This window comes from Pistacia vera, unplaced genomic scaffold (assembly GCF_008641045.1).
Source record: "Pistacia vera cultivar Batoury unplaced genomic scaffold, PisVer_v2 Contig628, whole genome shotgun sequence".
Taxonomy (NCBI): domain Eukaryota; kingdom Viridiplantae; phylum Streptophyta; class Magnoliopsida; order Sapindales; family Anacardiaceae; genus Pistacia; species Pistacia vera.
In genome coordinates, this window is record NW_022196477.1 from 671,756 (window position 1) to 687,027 (window position 15,272).

General features: G+C 34.6%; 1 non-coding gene across 1 annotated transcript; it reads left to right on the forward strand.

Annotated features, from left to right (window-relative positions):
- Positions 1-511: 511 nt before the first annotated feature.
- Positions 512-618, forward strand: LOC116111179. The gene has a single exon (XR_004125024.1). It is a non-coding gene; the product is annotated as a small nucleolar RNA R71 (small nucleolar RNA).
- Positions 619-15,272: the final 14,654 nt, after the last annotated feature.

Consider the following 15,272-nt stretch of genomic DNA (forward strand, 5'->3'; position numbering starts at 1 on the left):
TTGCTCACATGGTTGATGATTCACCACTGGTTGATGGTTTGGCACTGTCCTTTGATTTAATTGATTGCTTTGATTGCTCCAGGACAAATTTGGGTGATTCCTCCAACCACGATTGTAGGTATTGGAGAAGCGGTCATTTTGCAGCCTTTGTGAACTAACCATGTAATTCACTTGCTCGGTTGTTGAGAAGAATAACTGGTTTCCATCTTGGCATTCCACACACCCATGGTTTCCTGCACAAAATTCACAAGTTATAAAATGTGAGTGAATAGAATTTACATTCAGACCTCCCAATTGGCTTTGAAGTGATGTAATTTGTGTAGATAATGTGGCGAACACATCGACTTCATGTAGACCCATTGTTTTCCTCGGTATTGCTCTCTCTCATTAGGTCCTTGGTAGTTATTGTTGGCCATCACATCAAGCAATTCATAAGCATCTTCTAGGGTCTTGTTATTTAAGGCTCCGCCTGTTGCCACATCTAAATGTTTGGACTTGTATCCAAAACAGTAGACCATGATGTGGACATTTCCTTAACAACTCTGTATACCTCTCCCACACTTCATATAGTGATTCATCATTGCCTTGCATGAAAGAGATAATGTCGTTTCTCATTTTTGCCGTTTTCTCTGGTGGGAAGTATTTTGCAAGAAACTTTTGAGCTAATCTATCCCATGTGGTGATTGTTCCAGCTGGGTGTGACATGAGCCATCCTTGAACTTTATCTCTCAATGAAAATGGGAACAATCTTAGCCTAATTGCATCATCAGTCATTCTATTAACCTTGAATGTGTCACATATCTCCAGAAAGCTAGCGATATGCAAAATCGGATCCTCATATGAATTTCCACCAAATTGGACCGACTGTTGGATAATCTGAATTATTGTTGGTTTAATCTCAAAGTTCACTACAATAGGTGGCCTTGTAATACCATAATTGCATTCTTACACCTTTGGTATGGCATAATCCATTAACGTTCTATGTACTTCTGCCATGATCTCCACATGCATTACAAGAAACAGTTAACACTACAAGAAATATATTATATTGTGACAAAATTAATTTTATCAAAAGCTATTTCGTCACAAGTAATATAGGTATTATGACAAAATAAAAAAACATCACATTAAGTATGACAAAGGGAATATATAGTGACTAAAAAAGATATTGTCATAATATTTTATCACAATAAAGAAATCCATAAGAAATATATTGAAGAAAAACAATTTTATCATAATATTTCGTCACAAATTTTTGGCGCCAAATTTTGGCACCTAGGTAAATTGTTTATTGTGACAAACATATTTTGTCATAAAACATTTTAGTCACTATATTTTAGTTATACATGCTATTTGGGCCCATTACAAGTCTTTCTAAACGTTGGCAATTAAAGTCAAGTATGGCCTTTATGGGCCTAATAAAAAACATCAAAAACGGGGAGGGGGTGTTACTTCGGAAATTATTTAACACAAGAATAATTACTAAGAACAAGAATTAAGTAAGAAAAATCAAATTAAAGATGATTTTGATTCAAGGAGTGTATTTAGAAGTATTCATCTTCAAATGATTATCTTTTTAGTAATGCTATTTGGGTCAATTACAAGTATTTCTAAACGTTGGCAGTTAAAGTCGATGTGTCATTAAGTATGACATTCATACATTGTGTTTAATGACATTCATCACATTAGACACGTTCAATAATTATGTCATTAAGTATATGAATTGTGAAGAATTTAATTTTTATTTCAAAAATTTAAAATTATTTTCTTATCTAAGCATGTATAAATTATCTTATTGCAAGGAAAAGATTTACTAGAATAATTTATTTTTCAACAATTTCCCAAATTATAAATATTTTTCAAAAAAATTATTAATGACATCCTAGAACATCCTTAATTTTATTTGTCACCAATTATTTAAAAAAAAAAAAATCAAAATAACCTTTAAATAGTTTTTTTTAAGTGAATCAAAATTTAAAAATAAAAAATTAATAGTAATTATTACTGTAAATAAACATTTTCATTTTTAATTAAAAACTTAAAACATAAAATAAATAAAATAAAATAAACGCAATCGCTTTCATGTACCTTTATATTTCTTAGGGTCTGTTTGGGAGTTTTATGGTAGCAGTTATGAGGGTAAACCATCGTAGTGGTTTTGAGGGGTTTTTAGTTGTGATTTTTAAAACACCCAACATGTGCTTGGGAGTTTATTTTCAAGCGGTTTTGACACTTTTTTAAAATGATAAATTTACATATATGCCCATAAATTTTATACCAACTTCAACCAGTACTTAGGAGTTTTGTTTTTTAATTACAAGGTATAGGTTCTTTATTTGTTTTCTACTTATTAGAATTTTATAACTTCAAATGTGATAAAGTCTCCTTATTCTTCTTCGTCATTCTTTGCAACATCTGGAATGATTGAAAAATTGTAGCTCTATTTCTTCAAGAAAGCATCTAGAAATGAGATTTTAATTTTTTTTTTTTATGATTGCTTAAAATTATTTTATATTTAATATGTTTGGAGACGTGCATAATATGGTTTATTTTTTTTTTTGATATAATTGGGATAATTTTGTAGTAGATAGGGTATTTGTGAAATAAAATTTTAAAACTAATCAAAATACCCTAATTTGAGGTGTTTTATAAACCCCTTAAAAATACACTACATTGGTTTTAGAGGGTTTTTTAGACAGTCAAAACCAGTATATAAAAAATGTGATAAAGTAATGGATCTAGAATACCTCATAACCAGTCTAATTAAAAACCCTTTAAAAAAAAAAAAACTCCCAAACAGACCCTTACACCCTTACAGAGCGAGGAAGAGAAAAAGGGTTTTTGTTGAGGAACCTTCCCATTTCCCCTTTAACCTTTCTTTTTTTCTGCATGAACCCTCTCAATTTTCCCCATCTTCTTTCTTTATTCCTTTTGCTCTAATTTTGATCTCGTCCTCGTGGCCACCATTGGAAACAAAAACATCAATGCCAGATTGGTTAGCTTTTCGTAATTTTGACTTGTTTCATTTCTTTATTTTGGTTGATTCTTAGATGGGTCTGGGTCAATTGTTTGGCATTTTGTTTTGATGATTTTTTTTGTGGTTTTTTAGGCGAACTTTGATGTGGGTTTATTTTAATTTTTTAGAATTATGATCGGAATTCTGCATATTCTGGTGTGGGTTTACTTTGTAAATTGGTATCGATTGTTTGTGCTTAATTTTGATGGAAAATTCTGATGTGGGTTTGCTTTGAAATTTAATTTTGATTCAGCAAAATTCATATAACAATTATGTTTATTCATTAATTGCTAATCATAAAGCTTATTTTATCATTTATCTTTTTAGTTTGTTTATGGTGATGGTGTTTTTATGAGTTTTCATGTTTAATTAAATGCTTGATTAACATGATGGCTACTAATATTGAATGGATTTTAGGGCAAATTACATTTTGGCTTTGTTTCATTTGCAAAATAATTCATGTGGGTTTGATTCGGAAAGTAGTATTGTTTCCTTGTGCTGAATTATGATGTAAAATTGTGATGTGGTCTTGATTTGGAATTGTGTTTCATTCATTAGTTGTTGGTGCTAGTGTTGTTTAGAACTTTGATGTTTAATTGTATGTTTTACCATGTTTTGATGTATTCTTTGTATTTATTTTTCTACAAAAAAGAGCTTTGTAATCCTTGAGACTTGAGGAGTTGAGTCTCGGGGATTAAGCCTCTTACCTACCGTCTAACTTGGTTAAAAGGAACTGGATATGAGAGATGAAATACAGAGCTATGTACCTCTATTTTATGATTCAAGGTGGTGATCCATTGGTACTGGAAAAGGAGGTGAATTTATATGGGGAAAGCCCTTCATAGATGAAGTGAACTCCAAGTTGCTTCACTCTAGAAGGGGTGTTGTTAGTATGGCAAACAGTGGTCAACACACAAATGGTTCCCAGTTTTTCATTTTGTATAAATCTGCAAATAATTTAAACTTCAAACATACATTTTTTGGAGGAGTTGTTGGTGGTTTGACTACATTGGTAGTGATGGAGAAGGTTCCTGTTGATGACAATGATCGACCTCTGGTGAGTTCTTTGTTTAGCATTAATCTTTCCAAAACTACATATATTGTAAACCTGTGTCTAATTTTTACTGCTTTCTGTTTTACAATTAAATGGTATTCCTTGATTAATGATATATGTAGTGTGTATTTAGCATATGATCTTTTTGGGAAGCAAGACTTTCTGTTTATATTAGTCCTCTATGCCTTTTGAATTTTGGTGAATGCCGTGTTAGGAATCAGTATATTATTTGGTAACATACCTCCCAAATGACGAACCAAGACCCTTTTCCCTTCCTTTTCGTGCTAATTTATACCTCTCTCACTTAAGGATAAAGCCTTAGCAAGCCAAAACGCGTTGTGTTATATTTCACATCTGATGTAGGTTTCGCCATAGTGAATTCCATCTTTGTCGTGTTGATAATATTTCAGGATAAATTTGAACATGATAGAATCTGAATCTGGAAGAGTGGTAAAAATATGAATTGTATAAATTTCACTTATGTTTCTAATAGTTCAATAAGCATCCCAATCCAAGGTCTACAGCTCAAGTTATGGCCAAAATATTGAAGCACGTTCAAAGACCTTTTTCTTCATTTCCTAACGTACTGTTCACGACTTCAAGCCAAGTTTTCACCCTCTTCTAGTCAGAATTAGGAAAAAACTAAAAGATGAAAGTTGTATCTCTACTTCTTAGCTTTCCAAAGCTTCTAAATTCAGATCATTCCAAGTTTCCAAGATCAAGTTATGTAATTTATGCTCAAAACTATCATTTAGGCTTGCAAAGAAAAATTAATAGAATTAGGTAGCAATTATGGCCCAAATTGTATGAAAAGTATCATAAATCCTATCAAAATTCAATAAAAAATCATAGGGAAAAATAGGATTATCATCATGCTAGCATGGATGTCATTGCAAAGCTTTCTAAAAAGGACTTAATGAATGGTTTGCCTAAGCTTGTATTCAAAAGAGATCATATTTGTGATGCATGTGCAAAAGGCAAGCAAACTCGAGTGTGTTTCAAACCCAAAGATGTTGTTTTAGCTTCTATACTTTTACAATTGTTGCATATGGATTTGTGTGGTCCCACTAGGACAACTAGTATAGGAGGCAAGCGTTATTGTTTGTGATTGTTGATGATTTCTCACATTTTACATGGGTATTGTGTCTTGTACAGAAAAAATGATGCTTTCAAATCATTCTTGTACTTGATTAGGAAATTGCAAAACCAAGTAGATGGTGCAATTGCATGCATTAAGAGTGATTATGGAAAAGAATTTGAAAACATTGATTTTGAATCATATTGCAATTAATGATAATGGAATTGAGCATAATTTTTCTGCACCTAGGTCTCCTCAACAAAATGGAGTTGTTGAGAGGAGAAATAGAGTGTTGGTAGAAATGGCTAGGACCATGTTATGTGAACATGATTACCTAGATATTTTGGGGTCGAAGCAGTCAACACCTCAGGTCATATCATCAATAAGGCTATGATACCAATCCTCAAGAAAACACCATGTGAGTTATTCAAAGTGAGAAAGCCAAACATTGCATATTTTCATTACTTTGGTTGTAAGTGTTTTATGCTTAACAATGGTGAGGACAACCTTGGAAAAATCGATGTCAAATTGGATGAAGCAATTTTCCTTGGTCATTCTTCACATTTAAAAGCGTATGGAGTCTTCAACAAAAGAATCCTCTTAGTTGAAGAATCTATACATGTGTTAATTGATGAATCTTCTTCTAAGGATGCAAGAAACATTAACAATGAAGATGTGTTGATGAAAGAACTTGAGATGAAAGATGAAGCTTCACCATCATCCATCAATAAAGAAGAAGAACATCAATAAGAGGTCAATGATGAAAATGACAAATTTATGGAACCCAAAAACCAACAAGAGAGATTTCATTTCCAAGAGTAAGAGAAGTGACAGATGCTCAAATCACTGGTGATCCCACTCAAGGATTAAGGACTAGATATTCAATGAGGAACACGTGCCAATTTATAGCATTCTTGTTTCAAATGGAGCCCAAGAAAGTGGATGAAACACTAAGTGATGAGAGTTGGGTTCTTGCTACACAACTTTTTTGTGACCCAACAGCTCGCTCCAATCTGATTGTTGCTTCACAATTTACCCTAAGCTACAACTTGCTTTGGGTTGTCACTCATTTCGAGCTGATTGCACATTACTGCACAACATTTACCCTTAGTTTTTGGAGGCCGTGTTGAGCTTCGAAAACCATGAGCTCTTCTAGACAAGTAATCAATGTGCAAGTTGCTACTGGACTAAACTAGCTTGCGAACTTGGGTCCGATTAGGTATATTCGAGTTTTTGTTACAAAGCTTTTTCTTAATGACTGGCTCATATCATCATAAGGTTTGCAGATGGACTTAAGCGACCTTTTCGATAATGAACTGATGTGTCTAGATGAGCCTTCACTTTACACAGAGCATGCTTTATCTAATGAGGTACCAAAGACTTGGGAGAATTTGGTGCTACTAGTTCTTACTTTATATCTTTGTTGCTAAACTGATTTAAAACCTTGTTAAATATGAGGTTAGTGTCTCGCCTTTCTCTTGCTGGATGTTACTTAGGTAACTCAAAGGCATAGCAAACCGCCTCCTCACTTGGAATTGCTAGAGGTAGAGTGCAGCAAACTACTGTTAGAAGTATATTGAGCCCATTGGAAGCCTTTTGTAACACCTTATCACATCTTCGATCGAGGTGACTACGAAGTAGCAACACTTTGCAAAGTCAAAGACTTGATGTAATTCCATCAGGTCATTGAAGTACTGTCGAACTTGATTCCAGCGATTTGAAGCCTGGTGATAGGGATGCCTAGTGCACCTTCCGAGAATAGGGAATTGACAACTCTCGCAACTTGGTCATCTTAACAAGCTCTTAGGTTGTCAAGTATTCTCTACACTTATCCAACTGATCATTCACTTAGGGATTTCTCGTTGGACTTAGGTTGGACCATTGTGTAGTAAAATGGGTCATAAGGTTAGTTCTACATGAATTTAGATAAGTGCGTAGATCTATTACTTAAGCCTTTTGGTAATTCTTGCTGAGCACATTGGCATGCGACGAAGAACTATAATTGCTTGGATAATAAGTATTATTCGAGGTTTCCTGACATGGGTTCAAACCAGCATGTTGGTTTTGGTTGTCTAATTAATGCAATGTACGCCGTTGGCATGGATTCAAACATGTACACTAGGCTTGATCGTGTGTTCTCTCAGAGCGGGCAACTTCCTAGTGCCCTTTTTTCTCATCCATTGGTTGTTTCCTTGGCTATCTATCTAGGCTGTTGTGATCTTGATCCTTGCGCCTTTGCACTCCACAAACTCTTCCCTGTCGATGGTGGTGCTGGCTGGACAAACTAGAATCATTGTCAGTGGTTTCAAGCTCTTAACTTCGTGTTCTTGTGGTAACGTCTTGCTAGCTAGGAGCCTAATTTCGTTGCTATGCTCCCTTCAATCCTGTTACGTCTTGTTTGGATTGCCTTGGTGAGAGATCTTAGCATTTCCGTCATCTGCGCATTTTTCGTAGTAGAGGCTCTCGCCTCTTACTGGTTTACTGGTGGAATGAGTGGAATCACCTGCGGGTGAGTGTGCATGATTCCTGATTGTTGGGCTTAATGTTGTTGCTGCAATTGGTATTGCTTTTAGATGATCAGGTACATGCCATAGCTATCATCCGATTATTGAATAAGATTTACAAGGGGAGGGCCCTCCTTCTAGTGCCAAAATGTTGTTATGAAAATCTGCAACAACCTATGATATTCGATTGACCTTGGTGGAATCGAATAAGGTGTGCGCATGATTAATAATAATCAACAAGCAATAATGAATAAAGAACAAGAATTGGTTTTTTAAAGTGGTTCGGCAAGTTAGAATCAAGCCTATGTCCACTGTTATCTTATTTCAAGTATTTTGCGCTACAAGTTTTGCCAGCCCCTTACAATGATTTCTCAAGGGTTTAAATACTATGGAATTACCACTGTTATAGGAGAGATTTTAGGGATAATGCCATGATTTTAGGGAGTTAATCCCATGATTTATGGCATGATTATCTGGCAGAAATTGTAGGCGTGATCTTCTCCTTATTTTAAAAGAATAAAGATTATCCATGACTTAGAGGATACCTGCCCAATAACTTGCTCCAATCTGATCACTGCTTCACAATTTACCCCAAGCTACAGCTTGCTCTGGGCTATCGCTCGCTCCAAGCTGATTGCACATTACTGCACAACAATATAATTTCCTTGCACATATCAGTTAATTCTATGTCTAATGCTTGCTCTAAGTATATTGAGCTTGATTACCATTTTGTTCGTGAAAAAGTGGCCATGGATACTCTTTTCACTTGTTATGTTCCATTGTCTTCTCAACTTGTAGATGTGCTCACCAAGCCATTTTTTAAGCAAGCTAGGGGTCCACGATCACTCCCTCTCTAGCTTGAGGGGGGATGTTAAAGGAAATAATTTTGTAGAATATTTTTGTCAAACTTACGCTGTATGTGTGCACAACAGTTCTATGTGTCCACGGGTTGCCAAACTTACATTTTTGGCTTGTTTTGTATCGAGTGTGTGCACAATAGTTCTTGCACACTCACATCAGATATTCTCAACTTGGCACAAGTTGCGTTTTTGTTTAAAGTAACAAAGATATTTATTTTTATCTTTTGAGCTGTCTTTATGACCATATACAAATGTCACAATATCCATGTGTGGTCTAAGGTAATAACCACGCTTTTTCCCAATTAATTTGGTTGTGGTCCAAAAATAAAGTTGGATTTTTTTCTTCATTTGGACAAACATGAGTCATCCCTTGTTTGCTGACTTGGCACAAATTGTTGAGCAAGAAAACTCATCTTTATATTCTTCATTCTTGCATATTTGTGAACTAACCTTTGATAATATATTTGCTTGTCCTCTGAAATTTTCAGAGAGTATTTTTCCTTAAAGGTTCATACTATGTTTTTGTACTAAACACTCATCATCTTTTATCCTTGTTGAATGGTAGCTGGAACTTGGTTCCATTGTTGATGTTGGTGCGTGGCTTTGGCGTGTGAAGCTTTGGTAGAGCTCAAGTGTTCTTCGGGTGTGTTCCCAACGTGAAGAGGTCCTTGTAGCAACAAGGCATTAGAGATTTAAAGGATAGTGTTTAGTGTAACTAGAACAGGGAGTTCTCTTTGCTGTAGCTAAAATCAACTTTGAACTATATTTTGTAATGTTTGTTGTTTAGTGGATTTGCTTCGATCTGGACGAGGTCCCATGGATGTAGGCTAAGAGTGGTTTTGAACCATATGTGATGAGTTAGAGTGAGATAATTTCAAGCCAAACTGCAATTGCACCAAACAACTCCAAGGACTTCAGCCAAAACTATATTCACCATGCACAATCTTGACCAACCCAGCAAATACACCTAAACAATAATACACAACATAAAATTAAAGATAATCCAAGGCTTAATGGTTACACCACCAGCCAAGGAGATCCAACACCAGCCCTTTGCAAAAGTTGGATAAAGGAGAACAATACTCTTGAGAGCAACCAATTTTCGTTCATCAAATCTGAATTTTATATGGAAAATTCAGCCCTTAAATAAGGCCTTACAAAAGTTGCCCTAATTACAAAAGATCTAAGCCATCCATGTGGCATAAAGCAACCCCAGTCAATCACAACCATACATGTGTCGGCCTAGGGAGATTTTGAAATTCAAAAGAGTTCAAATAACCTAGGAAAAATACAAACAAAGAATAATGTAAAATAAAAGAAGTCAATCCTAAGAGAAATCAAAGAATCATGTGACTTTCCTCTTCGGGTAAGGGACAATGAGCTACCCAACCTTCCAGCCTTGTCCATGCCGAATTGGGAAAGAGTGTGGCAGCCCCATGTTTTCTTGTCTCCCTTGCATTTAATGCTTTCACATGGCCAAATAATCACTCCTTGGATTGTCCTTTTGTCGCCCAAACTACTCCACATGGGTATTATCCCATGTGATGAGATTAATCTCAAGTAAAAGATTAAAATGCACAAATTGGGCTAGATTAGTCTTGGAGAAACAAATTCCATCTTGGGCCAAGGCATTACTAAGGGCTTTATCCCCTTGGGCCGAAATATCACAAGTTTTATCCCCATAGGCCAAAATGTTACAAGTGTTCTTGGCATCCATGATGGGTTTGTTTGCATTAGGTTTTACCCGAACCATGTATATACTGGTGTGCTTTATGTTTATTGTTTATAGATGTTGATTCATGCTTAACTTGATAACCATTAACTAACTTGATAAAAACTTTCACTGCACTTTAAAAATGGGTACCTAAACATTAATTAGAGTTCACCAACTCTAACAAATACAATCTTGAAATTATTTCCTCCAATAATCAAGAGCAAATTCAAGCCAAAGATCAAGGGATAGATTTAGTTAGTTGGCACACTCGGATTTTCTCTATTTGTTATACAAATGTTTTGTTGATTGCCTAAATTACATGCCTTCTGTTGTATATATGAATATCCAATTTGTTCAGTCAAAATCAAGCACTTCAGTAATCAAATTATTTGAAACTTTGAAAAGATGACTAGGTTAGGTTTAGGAGATACGAGGATGAGAAAATGGAGGAGGTTGAGGGCTATCATCGTGAGAAAAAAAAAAAAAAAAAAAAANTTTACTTACCTTGTTATGGAGAGACTTCACCAACTCTTCCTTTCACTAGTTTTGCTTGACTTTTTCTCTACTCTTAACCAAAATAACAAAAACCTTCAAACTTCAATATGAACTAATACTCACAAATCACACAACTTAAGTAGGAATCCTTACCTTAGGAAGCTTTAGGTTGATTTTCCACCCCAAAATCACTTCAAAAACCCTTTGGAACTCCTTGATCAAAAGAAAGAGAAATTGAGAGGAAGAAGAATGAAGAGTTGCGTTTTTGGAGAAGAAGAATGAGGGGTTTGCTAACTCTTAATTCCTTTTAATGAAATTTATACCAAAGCATTCCCATTTTGCCCTTACTCTTCTTTAGGAATTTCATCTATATCCTTTGATTCATTACAAACTCACCCCCATATCAACATATTCTCCATGAAAAATCCTTACAATTAACTCCCCACTTTTCCTGCTAATTACGGGTAGAATGGTCAAATTGCCCTTAGGGAAGAAAATATCTAAAACTCAACAAACATTTTAAACGGTCTGTCGCCGTGGCGAAGACACTTCTGTCGCCGCGGCGAAACTGTCCAGAGAGTTTCCCCGTGGTTTCAACACATCTTCGCCGCGGCGAAGATTCTCTTTCGCCCTGGCGAAGCTTGGCACACTAAACTTCTTATATTTTCAACCAATTTCAGGGCAAGCATTCAACACAACACTCAATCAAACAATAATACCAAAACCAACTCAAATAAGAGCGAAAGAAGCAACAATAACTACGTACCTCATGTGGGGCGTTACACGTAATGATTTCCAATTGCTTAAATCCGACTAGAAATAATTCGGGTTAGTAATTAGGAGTTAATTTTATAATTGTTCAAGAGAAAATTTATTGGAAATTTAGGGAGTTTAACCTTTGGGAAGAGCTTAATGAAATTTGCTTGAGTTGTCAATACATATGAATAAGAGTTGGTGTGAAATCTATGCCATAGGTTAGTCATCTTCAGTTAAAACCAAAGAATTATTGAGTTTATCTTCATTTTAGTTTTTTTTTTAAAATTCAATTGTTTATTTTAATTTAGGTTTGTCTTGATAAAAGTTAGATTAATCAAAATAGTAATAGGATAGTTTATTTTGGTAATTGGTAGCTAGAAATTCTCCAGGGTTTGACATTTGTATACTTACACTTTATTACTTGCATGATTTCATACACTTGTGAAAATCACAACATGGACCATAAATAACTCGTCCAAAAAAGGAAGATGACTACACTATAGATTATGAAAAGAAATTAATTTAAATGACAAAGCTCTTAATATTTTGTTTTGTTCTCTTGATGTTATAGAGGTTGGAAGAGTTTCGGCATGTGAAACGGCCAAAGATGTGTGGGAAATTCTTTAAACAACTCATGAAGGAACAAGTCAAGTAAAGGAATCAAAGATTGAGATGTTATTCTGTGACTATGATCTATTTGAGATAAAAACCGAAGAAAGCATCACCAACATGTGCAAAAGGTTTTCAACTTGATAAACGACCTCATGGGTCTTGGAAAGAGTATTGAAACTCTTGAGCTTGTAAATAGAATCTTTTGTTCATTGCCAGAGAGTTGGACAATGAAGGTGACCGCAATCGAAGATTCTAAGGATCTGAGTAAGATGAAAGTGGATGAGCTCATTGGTAGCTTATTAACTTTTGAGATGAAGAGAAAGCCAAAAGAAGATGAGTGCAAAACAAGGTGGGAGATTACCCTTAAGACGGTAAATGAAGAAGAAGAAGGTGATTCTTCTATGGAAGAAGATTCGATCAACTTTTTGGCAAGAAGATTCCAAAGAAGGAACAAAAGATTCAGAAGAAGAAACTTCCAAAGGTTCAAACCAAGAAATGAAGAGGAAAAAGGCAAATCGGATATCATTTCCCATGAATGTAAGAAGTCAGGCCATATTCGTCAAGATTGTCCTCAAGCCAAATGAAAGAAAAAGGTCAAGAAGGACAAATTCTATAGGAAAAAATTCTTGTAGCCACATGGAGTGGAAGTTATGACTCAAATGATGAAGATAAGTCAAATGAAGAGCAAGCCAACCTTTGCTTCATGGCCAACAAATGCAATTCAAAAGGAGACTCCGAATCTAAGGTAAATGACTCTTAACACTATTCTTTTAATGAATTACAGTGTGCATTTGAGTCATTAATGGAAGAATATGAAAACATTTCTTTTAAGGAACCATACTTTAAGGAAACAAGAATGTACTTTGAAAAATGAACATGAAAAACTTTTGAGTGATCATGAAAAACTTTTAATTGAACATGGGCAACTCAAGGATGGTTTTGATTGTGTTGCATGTGATAAAATCCTTTTGAGTAAAGAAACTGGTGTTTTTAAATTATCTTGTGCAGATTTTCAAAATGAAAGCATTAGTTTCAAAAAGGAGCTTGAAAATACCAAAGAGATTTTGAGTAAATTCACTTTAGGGAGTAAAAGACTTGATGAAATGCTTTCTTCACAAAGATGTGCTTTTAGGAAAGAAAGTTTGGGCTATAACATGTTTTCAAATGAAAAACCTTTTAACAAAACACATAAACCATCCATTAAACTAAAAGCATCTTTTAGAAAATGTGGTTTTAGTAAGTATGTTGATTATAGCACACAAAAATGTCCTATTAGGAAAGGCAAGCCTTTTGTGGTAAAAAGGGTTTGGATTCCTAAGGGAACGGTTGAAACTAACTCTCACAGATCTAAGACCATTTGGGTACCAAAAAGTACATAAATGTTTTCACTATGTAAGTGTGTCTTGAAGCAAAGAAGAAAGGAGAAAACAAGTAGTATCTTGACAGTGGATGCTAAAGAATGATGGGAAACAAGAGATTTTCACCTCATTGAAGCCAAAAAATAGAGGAAATGTCTGCTTTGGTGATAACTCAAAATGAATAGTCATTAGCATTGGCTCTATTGGTAACAAGTCTCTAACCATTCATGATTTGTTGCTTGTTGATGAATTGAAGCATAATTTGTTAAGCATTAGCATTTTTGTCTCAAGTAGAACCTAAGAAAGTGGATGAACACTTAATGATGAAAGTTGGGTTCATGCAATGCAAGAGGTGCTAAATCAATTTGAGAGAAGCAAAAGATGGGCACTTGTATCAAGACCTAAAGATCATCCAACCATTGGCATCAAATGGGTATTCTGGAACAAGTTGGATGAGCAATGTATTGTAAGTAAGAAACAAAGCAAGGTTAGTTGCCCAAGCCTACTCTTAAGAGGAAGGTATTGATTTCAATGAAACATATGCCCTTGTTGCTAGATTAGAAGCTATTAGAATGTTACTTGCTTATGCATGCCATTTAGATTTCAAAATTTTTCAAATCGATGTTAAAAGTGTCTTTTTGAATGGTTTTATTCAAGAAGAGGTTTATATCAAACAACCACCTAGATTTGAAAACCTCGATTTTCTTGAACATGATTTTAAACTCTCAAAAGCTCTTTAAGATTTAAAGCAAGCTCCTAGAGGTTGGTATGATAGATGGAGTAGTTTTCTTGTTCAAAATGGTTTTTCAAAAGGAAAGGTGTATACTACCTTGTTTACAAAAAAGGCATGGGCAAGATAATTTGGTAGTTCAAATCTATGTTGATGATATCATGTTTGGTGCTACTAATGAAATCCTTTGCAAGGAATTTTCTAAGAAGATTTAGGGTGAATTCAAGATGAGCATGATGAGAGAATTAAATTATTTTCTCTAATTATAAATCGAGCAACAAAAGGAAGGGATTTTGTTGAATCAATCCAAATATATTCATGATCTCCTCAAACACTTCAAGATGAATGAGACAAAAGATCAACCTACTCCCATGAACACACCACTCAAATTAGAAGTCGACGAGGTAGGTAAAAATGTTGATACTAAGCTTTATGGAAGCATGATAACTGCACTTTAATATTTATCTTCATCTAGGCCAAATACTTTATTTAGTGTATGCATCTGTGCACGTTTCCAATCATGTCCTAAGGAATCTAATTTGAATGTTGTCAAAAGGATTCTTAGGTACTTGAAAGGAACTACAAATATTGGTTAATGGTATCCTAAAGGATCTTCTTTTAGTCTTATAGGATATTCAGATGTCGATTTTGGAGGTTGTAGGATAGATAGGAATAGCTCTAGTAGAACATGTCAATTCTTAAGAAACATGCTAGTTTCATGGTTTTCAAAGAAACAACATTCAGTTGCTACTTCTACTACGGAAGCTGAATATGTGTTAGTAGCTAGTTGTTGTGCACAACTTCTACGGATGAAGCAACAACTTGAAGATTTTGGTTTTAACATGCATATCATTCCTATTCATTGTGATAATACAAGTGCTATAAATTTTTCTAAAAATCATGTGAATCATTCTAGAACTGTAATAGCCGCTTTCTACTCAAATACTCATAAAACATGTACATAAAGAAATACATATAAAATAGCACAAAAAGGTTAGGGCCAAAATTTTCTTTTATTAAACATATACATTCTTTAGACAAAAAGTTGTATCATGTACAAAAGCATCAAAAACAAGGTGGACAGTGTAGCCATTT